Source organism: Cucurbita moschata, unplaced genomic scaffold (genome assembly GCF_002738365.1).
Source record: "Cucurbita moschata cultivar Rifu unplaced genomic scaffold, Cmos_1.0 Cmo_Scf00006, whole genome shotgun sequence".
NCBI classification, from domain to species: Eukaryota; Viridiplantae; Streptophyta; class Magnoliopsida; order Cucurbitales; family Cucurbitaceae; genus Cucurbita; species Cucurbita moschata.
In genome coordinates, this window is record NW_019268522.1 from 6690995 (window position 1) to 6713238 (window position 22244).

General features: G+C 34.9%; 2 long non-coding RNA genes across 2 annotated transcripts; both read right to left on the reverse strand.

Moving 5' to 3' along the window:
* Positions 1-17327: 17327 nt before the first annotated feature.
* On the reverse strand, positions 17328-18962 carry LOC111444183. The gene is made up of 2 exons (XR_002710659.1): positions 18696-18962; positions 17328-18611 (listed from the first exon to the last, which is right to left on the reverse strand). It is a non-coding gene; the product is annotated as an uncharacterized LOC111444183 (long non-coding RNA).
* Positions 18963-18977: 15 nt separating this feature from the next.
* Positions 18978-19595, reverse strand: LOC111444184. Its single transcript, XR_002710660.1, has 3 exons — positions 19371-19595; positions 19221-19291; positions 18978-19015 (listed from the first exon to the last, which is right to left on the reverse strand). It is a non-coding gene; the product is annotated as an uncharacterized LOC111444184 (long non-coding RNA).
* Between the last annotated feature and the right edge of the window lie 2649 nt (positions 19596-22244).

The window sequence follows — 22244 nt, forward strand, 5'->3', positions numbered from 1 at the left end:
AATGTAAGACAAATATCTAGATATTTGCCTTATAATGAACGGTCAACTATCCTTAACAATCATCAGCTATGGGCTTGAATCTTAAAGAGAAATTTTTAAGAAGGTTTCTACCCTGAAATTTTTCTTTGTCTTTCTTTAATGATAAGGAGCGAAAAAAAAAAATAACCCCAATAGTGGGGTCACTTCGAGTATTTTTTAAATACTCAAGCCATGTGCTACTACATTTTTCATTTCATGTTAAGGTAAAGCATTCTTGTACAGCTGACGACGACATCACAACTTGAGACCATGGCACATGCATAGGATAGTGGTATTTATTTTCTTAGACCTAGGGTAGAATAGAGTGTTTTTAACTTAAACTCTTATTCGTTTTATTTAGTCTTTTGTTGTGTCGTTTTAAAGATGTTTTCGAAACATGTAAGTCCATGGTTGTGTTTTAAGATAAAGGTTATGTTTTATGAAATTTTAATAAAGTCTTCCACATTCAATGTTTATGGTATAGCCATCTTAAATTAAGTAGAAAATTTTGTGTGGTTACACCTTTTTTTTTCTCAAGTAAATCTGACAATCGTTGTTTTTCTGTTTCTTTTGCAACAACTGTTACTTTATGGGTAAGGATGGGTTGAGGAGAGATAATTGTGGGGGAAGGGATGAGAGGTTAGTGGAGAGGAGGGGGAAAAGTTGTTATTTATTTATTATTATTTTTAACTATTTTTTTATAATTATTTTTATTTGTTTATTTCTTTATTTATTTCATTATTTATGATTTTATTTACTTTTTTTTTTTTTTTTTTTTTTTTTTTTTTTTNGTTTCGGTAACTAGCTACTAATAGTCACCTTTGAGGTGATTCTAGAAAACGACTATCCAGGTAAGGGTTACACGTGTGTTTCAAGTAACCAGCTTTTGATAGTCAATTTGAGGAAATAAGGAGGTGATGTCCTTATAGTAATAGTTACACGCTGTGTGTTTCGAGTAACCAACTAGGAATAACCATTTAAGGAGTAAAGGTAGCATTGATGCTCTAGTGGCAATGTTGCGTGTTTTGGTTAATCGCCTTATGACGATTTATATGTTGACCCACTAGGGGAGTTCCTTATTGAGTATTTTAATACTCACTTGTTTTTAAAATGATTTTTCAGGCGAAGTTGTGGCACGAAGGTGACGAGTAGGATGCCAAAGTCAGTCACGGGGCGATAAAAGGATTTTTATGTTTTTTTTTTTTTTTTGTAGTCTCATTTTGTTGGAGAGACTTCCACACTTTTGTTATTAATTTAAACTATGTTGTGGACGGTCACACCAGATTTCCTTATGATTATAAATTTCTACTTCGTTTTGAATATCTTTAAGCAAAGTCTTTAATACTCGCATGAAATCTAGCACATGAACCATTGTAAGAGTTAGAGAATTGAATATCGAGATTTTTGTTCATATTGAAATGAATCGGAATTGATAAGGAGTTGGTCAATCATGGTATAACATGTACTTATTCTAAGTGCCTATTTATTTTCTATCGGTATCTATGGATTGATCCCGAGCCAAAAATATGGTTAGGACCCTTATGTGTCTTGAGCTTATACTTAATGCAGTTAATATGAATTTCGTAACATTTTCTGATTTTTTTTATAGTCACCAATTAAAAGTGAATATTTTCTCAATTTTTGTTATAGCTATTGCAGCAGGAAGCAACTATTGACCCAGCTATTGTTTCGTCTTGGATACAAAGGACAAAACTGAACTTTCATTGAGGATAAATCGGTGACAACTGTATAAACTAGTGAGGTAAGTGATCTTACTATAGGATAGGCTAAAAATTGTATGAGTTAGGATGATGTATGAGCTGTATCGTATGATGTCGTATGAGTATATGATGATGTATGAGTTATGATGCTTGATGATGTGCGTAGTATATATACATTTCGATGAATGACGTATTTGATATGCTTGATGCACTTTATGTCAATATGATGAGTATGATGATTGCGCGACGTTGCATAAAAAGATATCAATACAAATATCTTTTCTTTATTGTTTTTTTTTTCCTCCTTTTAGTTATGGATTTACATTCACAAATATTATTAATTTTTAATTCATTTGGCTAATGATTTACCAGAATTCATACAAAATTATTGACCTAAATAATTGCAAAGCCAAGATTGAGATATGATTTGTTGTGATTTTCTAGAATGAAATTAAGATAAATTAGAAGGAATGATTTAATGTGTACCTTAACAACATATCCCTCTCCACTTAAATCTGCGTCCTGGAGGTCATTTTTGTTTTCTAGGTCATTTTAGTTTTTCTCAAATTGAAGTTTTTTTTTTTCTTCTTCTTTTCCAAGAATGACAACATCTCTCTCATGGAAATTTACCTTTTTTTTTTTAGAATTGTAGGACAATTGGAGGAGGAGGTTTTGAGATATTTCTGGAAGAAGTTGTGTCATATTCGTGGAGAGATGGTATCTGTTACTATTTTATTATTACTTATTTATTTATTTTATTTTATTTTATATTGTGTTACATAAAATTTATTTGAGAGGTACATGATGTAATAGCCCAAAAAATAATTATAAAAAAAATAAACGTCAAAATAATAATAATAATAATAATAATAATAAATAAATAAGATTACTTAAGAAATAAAAAATAAAAATAAAACTTACCCACCTCTCTCCCGTACCCTCTCATCCCAACCTCATCCTCTCTCCTCAACCCACAATTTAGTTCTAGATAAAATGGCTTTCAACCTAAGCAGATATGATGCAGATTTACTAGACAGATTTCCTATTCCTTTATATTTATTGTTCCCAAAATTAGTCAGATCTTATTTTCTTTATTCAATATTTTACAAATCAGATAAGCATCAGATTTCATTCTCTCATTTCCAATTAATTAGATTTTTGTTAACTTTCTAAGTATAAGAAATAAAGTTAAATCAATAAAATTTTAGTTGGCAATTCTATATCTTCTAAACAATTAATTAAAAATAATATAAAATAAGGGAAGAAATATAATGAAATTGAGAAGTATGAAAATAAGGAAATATAGATGGAAGGAAAGAAAAAGGAAATTTTTAGAAGTAAGAATGGATTAACAAAATTAGCAAATAATCTATTTACAGATAATTAAAGAGACAAGGAAGAAAGATTGAGGAAAGATTTGGGGAAGAGAATTTAAAAATAAAACTAGAAATATCAAAAAAAAAAAAAACTTCATTAAATTTTGTCAGTAAGAATACATTCCCTCCCCTAATAAGAATAGAAAATAAGATAGGTAGTGAAAATAACATTTTATATATATAAATTTTGGAAGTAAGAATGAATTAACAAAATTAGTGAAAAAAACATTTTATATATAAAAATTTTGAAAGTAAAAATGGATTAACAAAATTAGTAAATAATATCCATTTACAAATAATTAAAGAGATAAGGACGAAAGATTGAGAAAAGACGTGGGGAAAATAAAACTAGAAATATAAAAAAAAAACTTCATTAAATTTTGTTAGTAAGAATACATTCCCTCTACTAATAACAATAGAAAATAAGATAGGTAGTGAAACTAACATATTATATATTTATATATATATATATATATATATAATATTCCAAGACTTTATTCGTAAAGTCTCTAATGCTCACATGATGTAATAGCCAAAAATAAATAAACAAATAAAAATAATTATAACGAGGGAGTTAAAATAATAATAATAAATAAATAAAAACAACATTTCCTCACTTCTCTCCGTCCCTTTCCAAAATTATCTCTCTACAACCCATCCTCACCATAAAGTAACAGTTACTGCAAACAGAAGAATAAAAACAATAATTGTCAGATTTACTTGAGGGAAAAAAAAAAATGAGAATGACCTTTACCTAGTTGAGATTGGCTGAAGATTTACTTGATAGATCTGATCAATAAGGTATGTATTAAATCTTCATTTTCTTTTATCCTATTTTTTTTTTAGAAATCACAACCAATTATAGTTAGATATTTGTTGAATTATTACCATGATCTATCTTTTAGTTAGATCTTGGTTGAATTATTACCAAGATCCATCTTTTAGTTAGAAATTAAATGTCAAATCATTTATATGATTCTAGTCAATCATGTCATATTAGTAATATTAGATTAAATTTTTTATCAATAGTCAAATGAATAGATTAAAGATAGAATAGCCAAGAAAACTTCTAAATAGGAAACTAAGATAAGAAAATAGGAAATACTGATATAAGGAAAGATTTGGAAATAGAGAATCACTGTAAATTTGGAATACATGAGAACAAAATTAAAAGACAACAGATAAAAAAAAGATGAGAACAGATAAAAAAAAGGCAACAGTTAAAAAAATATTATGGAATTAAAAATAGAAACTAAATATGGAGGGAAAGGTAAATACATAGGGTAAATACATAAAACAGATAAAAAAGGCAACATATAAAAAAAATTAGGGAATTAAAAATAGAAACTAAATATGGAGGGAAAGGTAAATACATAGGGTAAATACAGTAAAGCTCTGAATAACTTAGCTGTATCTACTTTTTTGTACCACAGTAACCATGAAAAATGAGATTTTTAATAAAAATATAATTATAGATATATAACATTTCACGACTTCTAACAATGGACCAATGTAAATTAGAGAAATAATGTTGTAGAATTCAAACTCGAAACTAATGTCATGGGCTCATATAAGTTGACCCGGATTTCAAAGGACGGAATCAAACTTTCATTAAAGATATATTCGTGACAACGACTTAAGCTAGACAGGTAAGTGACCTTACTATCAGCATGGTTATATTTGATGTTGACACGTGCCCTGTGGTTCGGCACGTGTCATATATATTGATATGTGTGAATTGTCTGTGGATCGATATGCTTCCTATATATTATGTTATGTTATAATATGTGGATTGTATGATAATAATTATGGTACGATGTGCTTCAGGAGATGTTTGAGATAGGATATGAGAAGGATGCACAAAACGAAATGTAACGATAGGAGTAAGATACGTTCATGAAACGTTGGAGTTAGGTTACATACCAGAGTGCTATGGATAGGAGAGATTGATGAAAGAATACGGTTAGGTTATGGGTAGAAAGGGATATGTTTGTGATAGATTGATGGAACGATAGCATTAGAGTACGTTCTTGTGACGATATGACTAAGGTACGTCACGTAATGATATGTCTGTGATAGGCATAAGAACGTTAAGGCTATGGTAAGTTAGAGAACGATATGACTATGAAGTGTTTACGTTATTGACTTGGTTATGATATGATACATTGTATGCTAGATTATGATGCTTAAGTACGAAATCATGTGAACGTGAATGTATGTTATTTATGCTGCTTAGTTGATGTGATATGAATGCATGTGACGATGTGTGGCCCTTGTACGATTATGGCTTGTTGTACGAGTATTGAAATGTAACTGAATGAATTGTATGACATGAAATACGGTAAATTGCATGATACATAACCCCGCTAGGAATATGTATGATATGTAACGAAATGAGAATGAGAATGACACGTAAGCATGAAAACGTGACACGGGGTTATGTTCATTAAATGATGACTGTAAGACTAGTGAGACATGCATATTGTGTGATCATGCATTTGGGGGGATACCCCTATCCCATCACGAGGGTACGGACGCGTACATCCAAATGGCAGGACAACGATCGTTATGCCCTGCATAGTGCTGCCGTGACGGTTTTAGTTTTAACGGGTCCCGGTGGGCCCCCAGAGCATGCCCACCGGCTAGGGACAGTGGCCCAGCGGTGTGCGAACTAACTGGTGAGCCCATACTCGCACGTATGGGCTGCGTGTAGAGTATATAGTACATGTCCACAATTACCTGTTAGGATTACACCGTAGAGAAAACGAAACAAAACGAAATGAAATGAAACGAAACGAAACTAAAGATAGGTCCCATCATTTCATTGCATGTGATTGTTGTATTTAACCCCAATAGTGGGGTTACTTTGAGTATTTCTTTAAATACTCGGGACCTAAAAGATCGAATGGAACGATACAAAGACAAGTAAATCCCTTATGAATTCCAAGGTGCTCCTTATTAATTTTAATTAAAGGGATTCGTCATTCCAAGGGAAATAGACTACTAAAAAATTTCACATTTCTTTTTTTTATGTTGTAATTGATATATTGAATAAAGAACTCAAAAGCCATGTGCTACTACATTTTTCAGGTAAAGGCAAGACATTCCTGTACGGCTGATGACGGCATCGCAACTCAAGATCATGACACATGCATCGGATAGTGGCATTTATTTTCTTAGACTTAGGATAGAATAGGATGTTTTAAACTTAAATGCTTATTTATTTTATTTCGAGTCCTTTGTTGTGTGGTTTTAAAGTGGTTTTAAAGATGTTTTCAAAACACGTAAGTTCATGGTTGTGTTTTAAGTTAAAAGTTATGTTTTATGAAATTTAAATGAAATCTTCCGCATTCAATGTTTATGGTATGTATACAGTAGCGACCTTAAATTAAGTAGAAAATTTCGGGTCGTTACACATGAAGTCCAACACATGGACCCTTGTAAAATTGAGAAAATTGATATTGAAATTGATGTCATGGTTCATATAGGTTGACTCGGATACAAAGGGCAAAATCAAACTTTCCTAAGAATAAATGGGTGACACCAGCCAAAACTAATCAAGTACGTGACCTTACTATCGACATGGTTATATTTGATGTTCACACGTGCTCCGTGGTTATATACGTGTCATATATATTGATATGTGTGAATTGTTTGTGGATCGATATGCTTATGATATATTATGTATATGTTATAATATTTGGGATTTTATTTTTAAATTGTTCACCAAATCTTCCGTCTCTCCCCCTTCATCTTCCCTCTCTTCCCTTCATCTTCCCTTATCCTAATTATTTTCATTCTTAAACAGATTTTCATTCTTTATTTGCCCATTTTTTCTATTGATTTTACAAATTTATAAAACTACCAACTAAAATTATTGATTTTAATCCTATTTCTAATTAATTGAACATGGAAGATGACTTACGTGATCTTGTAAAATCTAATTAATTGGATAGAGGAAGATGAGATATGATTAGTACCATCCGGTAAAAGATTGGATAAAGGAAAGAAATCTGATTCTAACATAATTTTTGGTAAGGATAAATTATAAAGGAAAAGAAAATCAATAGGATTTACATAATAATGGAACAAAATTTCTCTACAGTAAATCTTCATCATCATCAGATAGTTCTGGTGAAAGCCCAATTTACTTTTCTCAAATTTGACATCAGATAGTGCTGTGGGTTGAGAAGAGAGAATGGGATTGGGATGAAAGGTTTGTGGGGGAGAGGTGGGTAAGTTTTGTCTTAAGTAATCTTTTTTTTAGTTATTTATTTATTAACTATTATGATTATTATTATTATGACCTATTTTTGTTTATTTCTTTTTATTAATTAATTAATTATTTATTTTTGGGCTATTACATTAGGTTGAGTTGTATTTTACATTTAATAAATATAGGTAGTTTAATTCGAACTTTTATTTTCCTTAGTATAAAATAGTATAGGTTGAATTGTATTTTCCTGGATAGTATATAGGTTAGTGTAGGACATCTTATTTTGCATTGTTTCTTTCATTATTTTCTTTGTATTAATTTATTCCGAGGTAACAAATGAGGTATGAAATTAATTTTAAGTTAGTTCTCCCTTAAATGCTCAAGATTACATGTATAGTAGTAGCCTTAGGTTAAATAGGAAAATTTAGGGACTAGAGAAGAAGTCAAGCCTTGATTAAGGGGAGACTGTTCGAGGGCTCCATAGACCTCGGGGAAGGCTTTATAGTGTATTTTGTTCGAGGAGAGGATTGTGGGAAAGGAGTTCCACATTGGTTAATTTAGATGATGATCATGGGTTTATAAGGAATACATTTCCATTGATTTAGACCTCTTTAGAAGCCCAAAAACAAAACCACAACAGTTTTTGCTCAAATGGATAATATCATACCATTATGGAGAGTGGTGATTCCTTAGCGCTTTGTATACCCATGTGAAAGAGATTGAATAATGAAAGATGTCCAATTTGAATCGATCTCAATGGATAGTCTTGTCTGAATTCTGAATTCTCTAATCTTCTTTCTCTTTTTCAAGGGTCTTATGGAGGAGAGGGGCTCGGTTCATTTGGGTGCATTTCTCAAAATCCTCTACGACATGACTTACTGACTATGTCGCTAGAAGTTTCAGATTCTATTTTGGGAAAGGGGCTAGGTTCATTGGAACTCTTGGGGGGATGACCACCTATCTGATGGAAGGCTTTTTCTTTTGGAGCTCGTTCCAACATCCCAATACACGCTCTCCCAATGCCCATGGATCACCATGCTCCTACCTATCCTTCTATAACGACTTTAAATTTTACCTATTTAATCTAAGGTCATTACTATACCTTGAAATGCGGAATATACATTAAATGGGTCCTGTTCATAAATGCGACTTACACTCGCCTTTTATTACCTCGTGAAAGAGAAAATGATTACAAGGGAAAGAAAGAAAAATAACATTATTGAAATAAAGGAAAAGGAACAAATCCGAAATGAATGTCTTATACTACCCTATGGTTTATTATGCAAATACAATTCAACCTATACTAACTATACTAATGTTGCAAACTAAATTCAACCTAGACTATGAAATGAAAAAAAAAAAAAAACTACCCTATGCATGTGCCATGGTCCCAGGGTGTACGATGCCGTCGTCGATGTCACATGGGTGCCTTGCCCTTATCTGAAAAAGTAAAGTAGCACGAGGCTTGAGTATTTCTAGAATACTCAGTAAGTGACCCCCCTATCCGGGTTATGCAACAATCACACACAATGAAATGATGGGACCTATCATTTCGTTTCGTTCCATTTCATTTTTCCTACGGTGCTATCCTAACGGGTAATCATGGACGTGTACCATATACTCTACACACAGCCCATACGTGCGTATGGGCTCACCAGCTAGTTCGCACACCGCTGGGCCACTCTCCTTATCTGGTGGACATACTCTTGGAGCCCCTTATGCCGGGACCCGTTAAAACTAGTAACCGTCACGGTAGCGCTGTGCAAAGCATAACGATCGTTGTTCTGCCATTGGATGTACGCATCCGTACCCTCGTGATGGGATAGGGGTATCTCCCCAAATGCATGAACACACAATATGCATGAGGTCCCCAAAGTACCCCTGACAAAATGTTACCCTATAGAGTACTACAAGAAAATTGTTGATCAAACTCCAAAATGGCATTTTCTTTTGATCCGGGGGTATACCTGCAAAATGGCTTTCTCTACGAGCCTACTTAGCTTTGGTTTAGCTTCCAACTATAAGGCTCAGGGAGTTCTTTCCACGGGATTGAGTGGATCATAATCTAATTGCTTTAGAGTTCCTTCCATCAGGGAGAGAAGGAGCAAAGAGACCGAGTGAAAGCACTCTCATTCATCTTTCGATAGTCTTGACTTCCCTTCTGGTTCAGTAGAACTGAACTCCGGAACCCGAACTTCTATGCCCTGAGCTACCGTAAATATGATGAAAAATAGATCTTTGAACATTCCGTATGAAAATCAAATATGAAACAAGAGAGAATAAAGAAGGAGAAAGATCAGATCAAGAAGAAATAGAGGAAAAGCTGAAGAAGAAGAAATAGTCTTTACAGGAGAGTGAAAGAGTGAAAGAAGTCAGATCAGGATTCCCAGCAAATCCTTGACTCCTCGAATACAATGGGATTTCACACCTGGCAAATCTTTCACTCTACCTCCTCTTACATCGATAGTCTGACAGTGAACGAGAATGAATAAGGAAGGAGTCCCCCAAATGCATGAACACACAATATGCATGAGGTCCCCACTAGTCCTACATTTATCATTAATAAACATAACCCCCTGTCACGTTTCATGCTTACATGTCATTCTCATTTTCATTTCTTTACGTATCATACATATTCCTATCGAGGTTATGTTTCCATGCAGTTTACCGTATTTCATGTCATACAATTCATGCTGTTTACATTCAAATATTTCGTACAATTATGCTATAATCATTCAGGAACCACATATCATCACATGCATATCATATCACATCAAACAAAGCAGCATACATAGCATACATTCACGTTCACATGAGTTCGTACGTAAGCACATTAAACTGGCATACAATTTAATGGCACGTGCAAATCCACGTGCAGTGCCAACATACAACAATTAACGCGTAACCTACGACGGGTAAGCCACTTACCTAGTTAGCTTAAGTCATTGTCACGTATATATCCTTAATGAAAGTTCGATTCTGTCTTTTGAAATCCAAGTCAACCTATGTGAGTCCATGACATCAGTTTCAAGTTTGAACTCTATGAAATTATTTCTCTAATTTACATGTTAAAATTGTGATATTTCTTTTTAGACAAAATTTAATGGAGTTTCATGTTCTCTCATATTTCCTGTTTCATTTTTAAATTCTCAACAAATCTTCCCTTCTCGGTCTTTGTAATTATTTTACTTCTGTAAATAGATTTTGAGTTTTGTAAACATTTTCAATTATGTAAATAAGATATACCTGTAATTCTATATTTATTTTCATTCCGTATAAACAGATATTGTTGGCCAATTTTAATGGATTGTTTGACTACTGTCTTACCAAATGGATCTGTCAACTAAAATTTTATTGATTCCAACCTTATTTCCTATAACTTCAGATGCTAACAAAAAAATAAAAAATAAAAATCTAATTAATTGAATATGGGATCTCCAAACTAAAATTTTATTAATTCTAACCTTATTTCCTATAGCTCCCGATGCTAACAAAAAATCTAATTAATTGAATATGGGATCTGATTATTAAATGATCTACTAAAATATGAAAGAAGATTTGATCCTAATTGATTTCTTATAACCATAACTATAAAAGAAAGGATTTTACCGTAATAACAAACCAAAATCTTTTAGGTTAGTGGGGTTGAGGAAAGAGGATGCGGTTGTAACTAGAGGTTAGTGGAGAGAGGTGGGTAAAATTTATTTTTATTTTTATTTTTAAGTAATTATTTTTAGTTATTTAATTGTGAATTATTATTATTTTTATTATTTTGACGTATATATTTTTTATAATTATTTTTTATTTGTTTATTTATTATTATTATTGTTGTTATTATTATTTTTTTTTCTTTTTTGGGCTATTACACCTTCAGCCACACCATAGACGACCCGTGCACAAGAGAGAATGAGGGATAGAAAGAATGAAGAGAAAAAAGACTTCAAATGTGAAGATGAACTGACGCTTTGGAACAACACCCCTCTGTGACAGTGCAGGTCCCGAACACCTCCCACCTCAACCAGTACCTGGAAAAGGAAAGAAAAACGGGGTTTGTATAAAAAATATACTCAGTAAGCAACCTACTTGTAGGCTCTTATTGCTTCCTTCTCCTAGTAGGTTTCCACGACTTTCCTTTGGTCTAAACGATATTCTAAGTGATTTCTCATTGTTCAGATACCCGTGTAGTCCCTAGTCCCTTGTCGAGACTGGTTTACGGCGTCGAGGCATCGGCCTTGACCCGTTTCTAATGCAATAAAAGTTGTTCATGTTAAACCACCTACCCACATAGTCCTTGATCTCTTCCAAGACCGGTTTACGAAGTTGCAACATCGGCTTTGACTTGTTTCTACACTCAATAGGAGTTGTTCATGCTAAACCACCGACCCACTAATCCCTAATCTCTTCCAAGACCGGTTTATGAAGTCGCAGCGTCAGCCTTGACTCGTTTCTACACTCAATAGTGGCTCTCATCTTGACACCTACTTGTGTAGTCCTTAGTCGAACAAGGATTGGTTTATAGGTTCGCCTATTTCTACATTCAATAGGGCTCTCCACCTACCCGCATAGCACATAGTCCAACCAGGACTAGTTTACAGGTTCACATGTCTTGAGCTAACTACCCATGTAGTCCCTAGTTCTTCTCAAGAACGGGTTTGACGAGATTAAGGCATCGACTCTGTCCTGACTCTACACTCAATAGTAACTCAACTAATTTCGTGATTATATAAGCTACTTAAATCATGTCAATACACCGTGGAGGCCTACTAGGTTTGTAGGGAAATTCATGCCGTTTAAATTTCATTCTCTTAATTCCAGGTCGCTCTAGGTTAGCCCCTCGGCTGAACCAATCCCTAAATGCACATAGGTATAACCTCTAGTTCATCATGTAAATCGCACTAGTTATAACGCTCTAATCTTGATTGTGATCTTGATGCATGTTCTACAAGAAAAATATATCTATCAACCGTTTCTAACCATAAATCATGTATGTCTGTTCACATATATTTCTAAGAAGATATTCCTACCAAGTCTTAATGCATGACAATCATAACATAAATCACACACAATCAAACAGTCAAACAAGCTCAATGGGGGAGATAACATCCATCAATAACCTAGAGCACAGATTAGAATATCCTATACTCCATCATACTAGAGCATGAGACATTAACTAGGCATGTTTATCAATTCTCTTGTTCTACGGACAATTTCATAATTTCACCATGCACATGTCATGATCACAAAAATTGTTCATTCTCGGTTCTCATTACACATATTCTAACCACCTAAGGTCCATCATGCTCACATACTATCTTGTTTGATCCCTACAAATATTACTTGCCTAAAATCAAGGTGGTTACTTACTCGAATGAAGCTTGCTTTTATGCTATTTGAGAGCCCCAAATTTCTTGGAAGCTCACAAGTAGGTCTTGAATTAAGTTCAATTTAGGTCAATATCAAAACTAGGACAAAAAATAGTCAAATTGGGATAAAAAAGAACCTCAAGTGCCCAGGGGCACAGATGCACACGCGTACGGTCGCACGAGGGGAGAAGAACGTGCGTTGAGGTACTGCCATGTGGTGCGAGATGAATGGTCAATCAAGGTCAAGGACGTGAGTTCAAATCTGGAAGCGCGCGCTAGGAGTCAATTTTTCTCACGCTGACGCATGGCACAGCTGGTCGGGTTGCGCGCAAGTTAACAAGTAGCCAGCCTTCGATTCCTGCTCCGACGTAAGATTTTCTTGATTTTTTGTCCGCCAATACACGTGTCTTTCTTTTCGAGCGCGAACCTTTCTCCACTCGACAATTTTTTTATTTTCTTTGGAATTTCTTTCTAATCACATGGATAATTAACTCAGTCTAAAATTTGCAAGAAACATCAATACCTAAATCCTTTGGCGAACATCGAAATTCCTATTTTCAATCTGAATCGATCATGATTTCCTTCACGAATTATGAGCGCAATCCTCTGTAGATTAACATACTCAAATTTCAGAATCTAACTCTCAATATTTCTCATAGATTTTAGGGAAATCCTAAAGCAAAAGTTCAAGAACTTACCTACGAATTTCCTTTGTTCCTTGACGGTTTTAGACGATTCAAAGGTCCATAATGCTTCTTATAGGTTCTGTGAAGGACTTGTGAAGAAATCTCTGCCGGAATCAAAATTTTTGTGGCCGGATCGGAATTGTGGGGTTACTTTTCCTTCTCTCTCTTTTCTTTTTCTTTTTCTTTTTCTTTTTCTTTTCTTTTCTTTTTCTCTCTTTCCTTTGTTTTCTTTTATTTATCTTTTACTAACCTCCATTGAGGTGCTTAACGAAGAAGGAGCTCAAAATGACCAAATTATCCCTTCAGGGTTGACTTTGACCATTTTTCTAATTTTCCACCATTTTGCTTTTATATTTTCTTAAGTTCTTGTGATATTTCTAAGGATTTTTCTCTTCCACCTCATCTCGAAATTCAGTCTCTAAGTTTCTCAATAAAATCCAGAAGTTCAGACTTTAAAGGGAAAAAATTAGGTTTAAAGTTTCTTGTTAGGGCTTGGGTGTTACACATTATGAGAAATGTTATGTAAAACCTTATGATATGAAAGTACGATAGCAGGGTTGTATTAAGAATAATTAAAATGGAAAGATTTAGGGACCTCATGCATTGGGGGATACCCCTATTCCTTCACCATAGTACGGACGCATACACTACTAGGCAGGAGAATGATCATTATGTTTGACATAGTGCTGTCGTGATGGTCGCTACTCCTAATGGGTGTCCGACATCAACAACTCCAAAGTATGTGCACCCGACCAGAAAGGGGCCTAGAAGATGTGCGAACCGACTGGTGAGTCCATACTCGCACATGTGGGCCGTGTGTAGGAAATTAATTACACATCCAAGTTGCTTGTTAGGATAGTCGCGGTAGGCAAACAAACTATTATGATAGGTCTCATGCATGCATTTGTATGTCTTTGCATTATAACCCGATAGGGGGTCACTTACTGAGTACTTTTAAAATACTCAAGCCACATGCTACTATATTTTCAGGTAAAAGCAAGGCGCCCTTGTAAGGCTTACGGTGACATCGCAATCTCTAAGACGCGACACATGCTTAGGATTTCACATTTAATTTTAGTAGACTATAGGTTAGTATAAGTTGATTGCATTTTCATTTAGTAGCATGTAAGTTAGTACAAGGCATTTTATTTTGTATTTTTCTTTTTTTTCATTTTTTTTCTTTTTTATTAGTTTTATTCAAAAGCATTAAATAAAGTATGCAAGGTTGAAGATGGATTTCATTATAAGGTTTCAATAGAGTTAATTCTGCGTTAAATGTTCATGATATATGTACCATAGTAGCCACCTTAGGTTAAGTAGAAAATTTATGGTCATGTTTGGTATTATTAGGTCATTAATTAAAAGCTACGTGTTCTTTAGTTTCTAACTTTTTGTTGTAGTACTATTTATGGCATATATAGATTGAGTCTAACAAAAAAAAAAAAAAAAAAAAAAAATTAGGTTTTTAGAACTACTTAAAATCACTCCAAACTTTTGCCAAGTGTTACCGGGTAAAAAATATTGCAAAAATGGTTGGACATGAAACTATTTATTTTATTTTATTTTATATATATATTTTTGTGATTTATCTTCTCCTATGTTTCAAAATTATAAACTTTCAACTTTGTCAATGTATAAATTTAAAATAAATAAATAAATAAATATTCTGTGTTCCCACCTTCCTCAAACATCTCTCCAGTAAAATGATTCAAAAAAGAAACAAAACAGGAAAAAAAATAGTAAGGAAAGATGGCAGATTTTAGGAGAGAAGAATCAGAAATGGTCTTCTGAAGTAGGTTTAAGGAGGAGAAAAGAGATAAGAAAAGTTATGGGTTAGATCTATTTTCTTTTATATTTTGCAAATAGATAGAGTTGGATGATGAAAATTAGCTAATTTAGGGAATGGTCATGGGTTTATAAACAAAGAATACTCTCTCGAGGTTTTGAGGAAGCCCAAAGCACAGCTGGATAGAAAAGTTATATCTTTTTGGTTTATCTTTTGCAATTATTTAAAGGTTAGATATCTGACATAAAATCAAAATTGATTAAAAATGGCTTATGATAATTGCATGTAAATTGGATCGTCATATTTTAGAAAAGAAAAGAAAATTAGAATGGATTGAAAAATGGTTTCTGTTAATTGGATAGTCATAAAGTGGACAATATCAAACCATTGTGGAGAGTCGTGTTCATCTAACAGATAGAAAAGTTAGATATCTTTTTCTTTTATCTTTTGCAATTATTTAAATTTTAGATATCTAACATAAAATCAAAATCGATTAAAAATGGCTTATGATAATTGCAAATAAATTGTATAGTCATATTTTAGGAAAGAAAAGAAAATCATAATGGATTGATACATAGCCATTTTTGGCGGAAGAAAAAAATAGAAATGGCTTCTGTTAATTAGTTATTTTTAGAATTGATTGAAAATGGCTTTTATAACTGCATAGTCCTTAGTAGGAGAGAAAAATACAGAGAAAGAACAACAAATTGGCACAACATAGAGACGAAGATGGGAGAGGTGAAAAATTATTACTATTTGGACCTAGATAATATAATATTATAACAAACAATACTTTGATTGAATGATTGAAGTAGTATGAAATAATATTGACATATTTTTAATTTAAGTTTTACTATCCAACAAAATTTAGAAACAATGAAATCTTCGAATTCGATTTTTACTGAGACCGTTCTAGAATAATATTGACATATTTCACATTGTTAGTTGGATTATTAATTAAAATGTAAAATACTAACGAAAGGTGGCGAACGGTGCGATATGAAGCGAACCCCAGCAACCTTTGGAGTAGCTCTCGAGGAACGGAAGCTTATGTTAATTAAAATAGGTAAAATACTAACGAAAGGTAGCGAACGGTGCGATATGAAGCGAACCCCAGCAACCTTTGGAGTAGCTCTCGAGGAACGGGAGCTTATGTTAATTAAAATAGGGAATACTTCGGCTAAAGTCAACCAAGTAAGTGACCTTACTATAGGATAGGAAAAAAAAAAAATTGTATGAGATATGATGATGTATGAACTCTGTCATACGATGTCGTTAGTATATGAAGATGTATGAGTTATGATGATGTACGAGTTATGATGATACGTGAGTTGTGATGCTTAATGATATGCGTACGTAGTATATATATATTTCGATGAATGACGTACTTGATATGCTTGATGCACTTTATGGCAATATGATGAATATGATAATTGCACGATGTTTACCTTAATATGATGTTGTTTTTCATATTGAGCATGTTATATGATGATGAGTGTCATATTGCATCATGTCGTTAGACCGACATAGGATACAACCCTAAGAGCATGAAAATGATATTAATATAAATACCCACGAGTATGTGTTGCCTAAAGTAACAAAGAGATGAGACTAGAGGATTGTGTCAGAAGAGACATTATGATGGATTTAGAGGGACCTCATGCATATTGTATGTTCATAAGCATAGGGCTACTTCCCCTAGAGATGATGAGTACGGACGTGCACAGTATGATGATAAGTGTGAATGTGCACGAGTGCGAATGCACACAGATAAGGGTGTTCATGAGGCGCATGACATTATGGGGTTCTGGTGACCTTCGGGCATCACTACAGATTAGCTTTACCAGAGGGTACAGGGGGTGTGCGAGTGCCCTGGAGATTCACACTCGCACGTGTGAGTCGTGTGTAGGGAAGTACTACACATTCAATTTTTCCTAGACTAAAGGCCACCCTTATGATGATAAGAGATAGGTCCCTAAATGTAACGACCCGAAATTTTCTACTTAATTTAAGGTCGCTACTGTATACATACCATAAACATTGAATGCGGAAGACTTCATTTAAATTCTATAAATGTCACGACCCAAAATACATAACTCCAAGCCGTGACTATCATGAATTATGTCATGTAATGTAAAAACGAGAAAACCACAGAAAAACATTTACAACAATAGAATTTCATTTATTTTGTGAAAAAAACGTTTCTTTACTAAAAGGACATATGTGTCTAGGTAAAAAAAAAAAGAAAAAAAAAGGAAAAAAAGCAAAACGTGAAGGACAAGTGTTCTATTTAGTAAGACTGGACTGACGCCCCGGGTCACGCCTCCTCTGTGACAACCCACATCGATTAATGCGCCCTCTCTCGACTCGACGCGTCACGTACCTGGAAAAAAAAAAGTATAACAGGAATGAGTATAAAATTTATACTCAGTAAGCCACCTACTTATAGGCTCTTACCGCTTCCTAATCTTAGCAACCACCCTCCACGGACCCTACAATAGCTCTAGGACCTCTGGTTTTCGTCTTAGGACCTTAGGACTTACCCCTCGCGACAACTTGGTTCTTTGTCCTTTCATTTAAAGATTCTTAAGAACTCCCTTAAGCTAACCTGTGTAATGACTGGTGCCCTACGAGTAGCTACCTCGGCATGGCTCTGAGACTATCTGGTAACTTACCTAGGAAGTGAGCTGCAACCCCCTAGGCCCATGACAGTCCCCCTGGTCGGGGAGAGCTACCCCCCTTAACCCATCCAGCTAAATGGTCTATACGACGTGGGCACACGTTTCCCATGCTAAAACGGCTAAGAATAGTCGGATTCTGATCAGGAACCCCCTTTTCCCCCACGAAGCTATGACACCAATCACACACCTGTAGCCTAAGGGTATCCTAGTGGGCTTCATACACCGTGGTGGTCTGTTGCTCTACTAGGGAAAAGATTAGATCTAATACCTTAGTACCTAGTTACTCTAACTAAGAATCCCTAGACTTATTCATAATTGCGAGTCATGAAAAATTAACTGAGTATGTTATAACTATTATCCAAAATCCTCAAAGGCATTTCATGCAAAGTGATCATACAAGCTCAACGGGGTGATAACATCCATCAACTCCCGGAGCGCAGAGTTCGCAATTTCCCATCCTCCATTCAGCATGAAAACATACATATGCAAATTCAGCAGAAACTAAAATCATATCAGCAGTATCCAAGTAACTCTCATAACAAATCACAAAATACATCTAATGTTCAATAAACTATTTCCTACGATCATTAACGGAAAGCTAGAACCTAAGATATTCAGACTAGCATGCATGCATTCCAAGCGGTTCCTACAAGTAATACTTCCTAAAAATCCGTGTGGTGACTTACCTGGATGGCGCGTGTCCTTAAGCAGCGTTTCCACACACTTAACGTATCGAAAGGCGGTGATTTTCCCTCAATTTGGTCCTATTTCAAACAGAATGGGTTTAGGATTGGAATCAGGAGGAAAATTGTGAAAATAGAAATTGATCGAGCCAAAAATAAGCTTACACGCGCCAGCCACGCGCCGGGGAGCAACCACTCGCGGGTTCCACGCGCGAGAGTGACGCGCCCAGAATTTCCTGCAGTCGCGGGTTCAGTACGAACGCAGTGGCTCGGGTGGACCGCGGGTCATCGATTTGGTTTGGTTTGCCGCGCGGGTATCGGGTAAGCTGACGGGCGCAGGTCGGGTGGCGTTGCCAGGGACGCGTGCCGCAAGGAGGCTGGAGCCGCGTTTTCCCAGGCGGCGCTCGACGCGTGTCCGGGGGTGATTGGCGCTCGCGGTCCTCTGGTTGGTTGACACATGGCACGCCGGCGGCTTCTCTCTCCTCCTACCAGAAAATCAAGGTTTTTCGATTAGTTTTTCCAAGGTTCTTTCCATTTTCTATCTTTCGATTCTTAATCCAAACAGAGGTGATTTCTTCAACAAAGTTATAGATCATCTATCAACCTACATGCCAATATTATTTTCCTTGATTTTTGCTTAGTCATACGATGAGTTTTGAGCGTCGAAAAGAGGTTCGGTAACAACCTTACCGTTCTTGGATAGTCTCTCAGATCTCGTCGTTTCGTCCATTTTCCTCACCAAGATCAGTGGCGGATCTTCCCTGGATGAAGGTAGTAGACTTAATCATTCTACTCCTAAACAAAGATCTAAGATCTGGAAGGTATAGTTCGAAATCTTACCTTGCGGGTTTTCTTTCTGATCTTGAGGAAAGAGGAGGAAATCTCCACACGAGTTCTTACTTCACTCCAAGAAGGGCTCCAGAGTACAGGTCTTGGTAGGGAATGGATTCCGTCGGCGACTCTCCGACGAAAACTCCGGAAAATCAGTTTTCTCCCTCAAACTTTCTCTCAGTCCTTCTCTCTCACTCTTCTTCTTTTGCAGGAACTCTGAGGAGGACGCTCAAGACCCCTATAATGGGCTGAGGGGTAAAATGTCCATTTTGCCCCTCGGCCGTTTTTTTTTTTTAACGTTACAATAAAACATAACCTTTATCTTAAAACACAGTCATGGACTTATGTGTTTCGAAAAAATCTTTAAAACGACACAACAAAAGACTCGAAATAAAATAAATAAACGTTTAAGTTTAAAACATCCTATTCTATCCTAAGTCTACGAAAATAAATGCCACTATCCCATGCATGTGTCATGATCTCGAGTTGCGATGCCGTCGTCAGCTGTACAGGAATGTCTTGCCTTAACCTGAAAAATGTAGTAGCACATGGCTTGAGTACTTAAAGAAATACTCAGTAAGTGACCCCACTATTGGGGTTAAATGCAACAATCACATGCAATGAAATGATGGGACCTATCTTTCGTTTCGTTTCGTTTCGTTTCATTTTTCCTACGGTGTAATCCTAACAGGTAATCATGGACGTGTACCATATACTCTACACGCAGCCCATACGTGAGAGTATGGGCTCACCAGCTAGTTCGCACACCGCTGGGCCACTATCCCTAGCTGGTGGGCATGCTCTGGGGGCCCACCGGGACCCGTTAAAACTAAAACCGTCACAGCAGCGCTATGCAGGGCATAACGATCCTTGTCCTGTCATTTGGATGTACGCGTCCGTACCCTCGTGATGGGATAGGGGTATCCCCCCAAATGCATGATCACACAATATGCATGAGGTCCCACTAGTCCTACAGTCATCATTTAATGAACATAACCCCGTGTCACGTTTTCATGCTTACATGTCATTCTCATTCTCATTTCGTTACATCATACATATTCCTAGCGGGGTTATGTATCATGCAATTTACCGTATTTCATGTCATACAATTCATTCAGTTACATTTCAATACTCATACAACAAGCCATAATCGTACAAGGGCCACACATCGTCACATGCATTCATATCACATGAACTAAGCAGCATAAATAACATACATTCACGTTCACATGATTTTGTACGTAAGCACAATAATCTAGCATACAATGTATCATATCATAACCAAGTCATAACGTAAACACTTCATAGTCATATCGTTCTCTAACTTACCATAGCCTTAACGTTCTTATACCTATCACAGACATATCATTACGTGACGTACCTTAGTCATATCGTCACAAGAACGTACCCTAACGCTATCGTTCTATCAATCTATCACAAACCTATCCCTTTCTACCCATAACCTAACCGTATTCTTTCATCAATCTCTCCTATCCATAGCAGTCCGGTATGTAACCTAACTCTAATGTTTCATGAACGTATCTTACTCCTATCGTTACATTTCGTTTTGTGCATCCTTCTCGTACCCTATCTCAAACATATCCTTGAGCACATCGTACCATTATTATTATCATACAAACCACATATTATTACATAACATAACATATAGGAAGCATATCGATCCACAGACAATTCACACATATCAATATATATGACACGTGTAGAACCACAGGGCATGTGTCAACATCAAATATAACCATGCCGATAGTAAGGTCACTTACCTGGCTAGCTTAAGTCGTTGTCACGAATATATCTTTAATGAAAGTTTGATTCCGTCTTTTGAAATCCGGGTCAACCTATATGAGCCCATGACATTAGTTTTGGGTTTGAATTCTACAACATTATTTCTCTAATTTACATTGGTCCATTGTTAGAAGTCTTGAAATGTTATATATCTATAATTATATTTTTATTAAAAATCTCATTTTTCATAGGTACTATGGTATAAAACGTAGATACAGCTAAGTTATTGTGAGCTTTATTGTTATCTGTATTTACCCTCTGTATTTACCTTTCCCTCCATATTTAGTTTCTATTTTTAATTCCCTTATCTTTTTTTTTATCGGTTGCTTTCTAATTCTGTTCTCATGTATTCCAAATTTACATTGGATCTCTGTTTCCAAATCTTTCCTATTTCCTTTATCTCAATTTTCTATTCAGAAGTTTTCTTTAATCTATTCATTTGGGTACTGTGATAAATGATTTGACATTTAATTTCTAACTAAAGGATGGATCATGGTAATAATTCAACAAAAATCTAACTATAATTATTTGTGATTTCTAAAAAAAATAGGATAAAGGAAAATGAAGATTTAATACATACCTATTGATCAGATCTATTTTCACATAAATCTTCAGCTAATCTCAACTGGGTAAAGGTCATTCTCATCTTTTTTTTTTCTTTTTTTTTCTCAATTAAATCTGACAACTATTGTTTTTCTTTTTCTGTTTGTAGTAACTGTTAATTTTTGGCGATGTGTTTGAGGAGAGATAATTGTGGGAAGGGATGAGAGGTTAGTAGAGAGAACTGGGGGAAATGTTGTTTTTATTTATTTATTTATTATTATTTTAACTACCTTACTATAATTATTTTTATTTGTTTATTTATTTTTGGCTATTACATTATATCCCTCTAAAAGAAACTTTCGTCCTCGAAGGTGTTTTAATCTTAAAATAACTCGGGATCTTATTCTAAGAGTTCTTTGTGAAGTCTTCAAGTACCACTAAGTATAAATTTTTAACAAGTATACTCTAATCCATATGAGTCATAAACATTTATTCGCATGCATCAAACTTATCACTTGGTATTCGTAGAAACTTTGA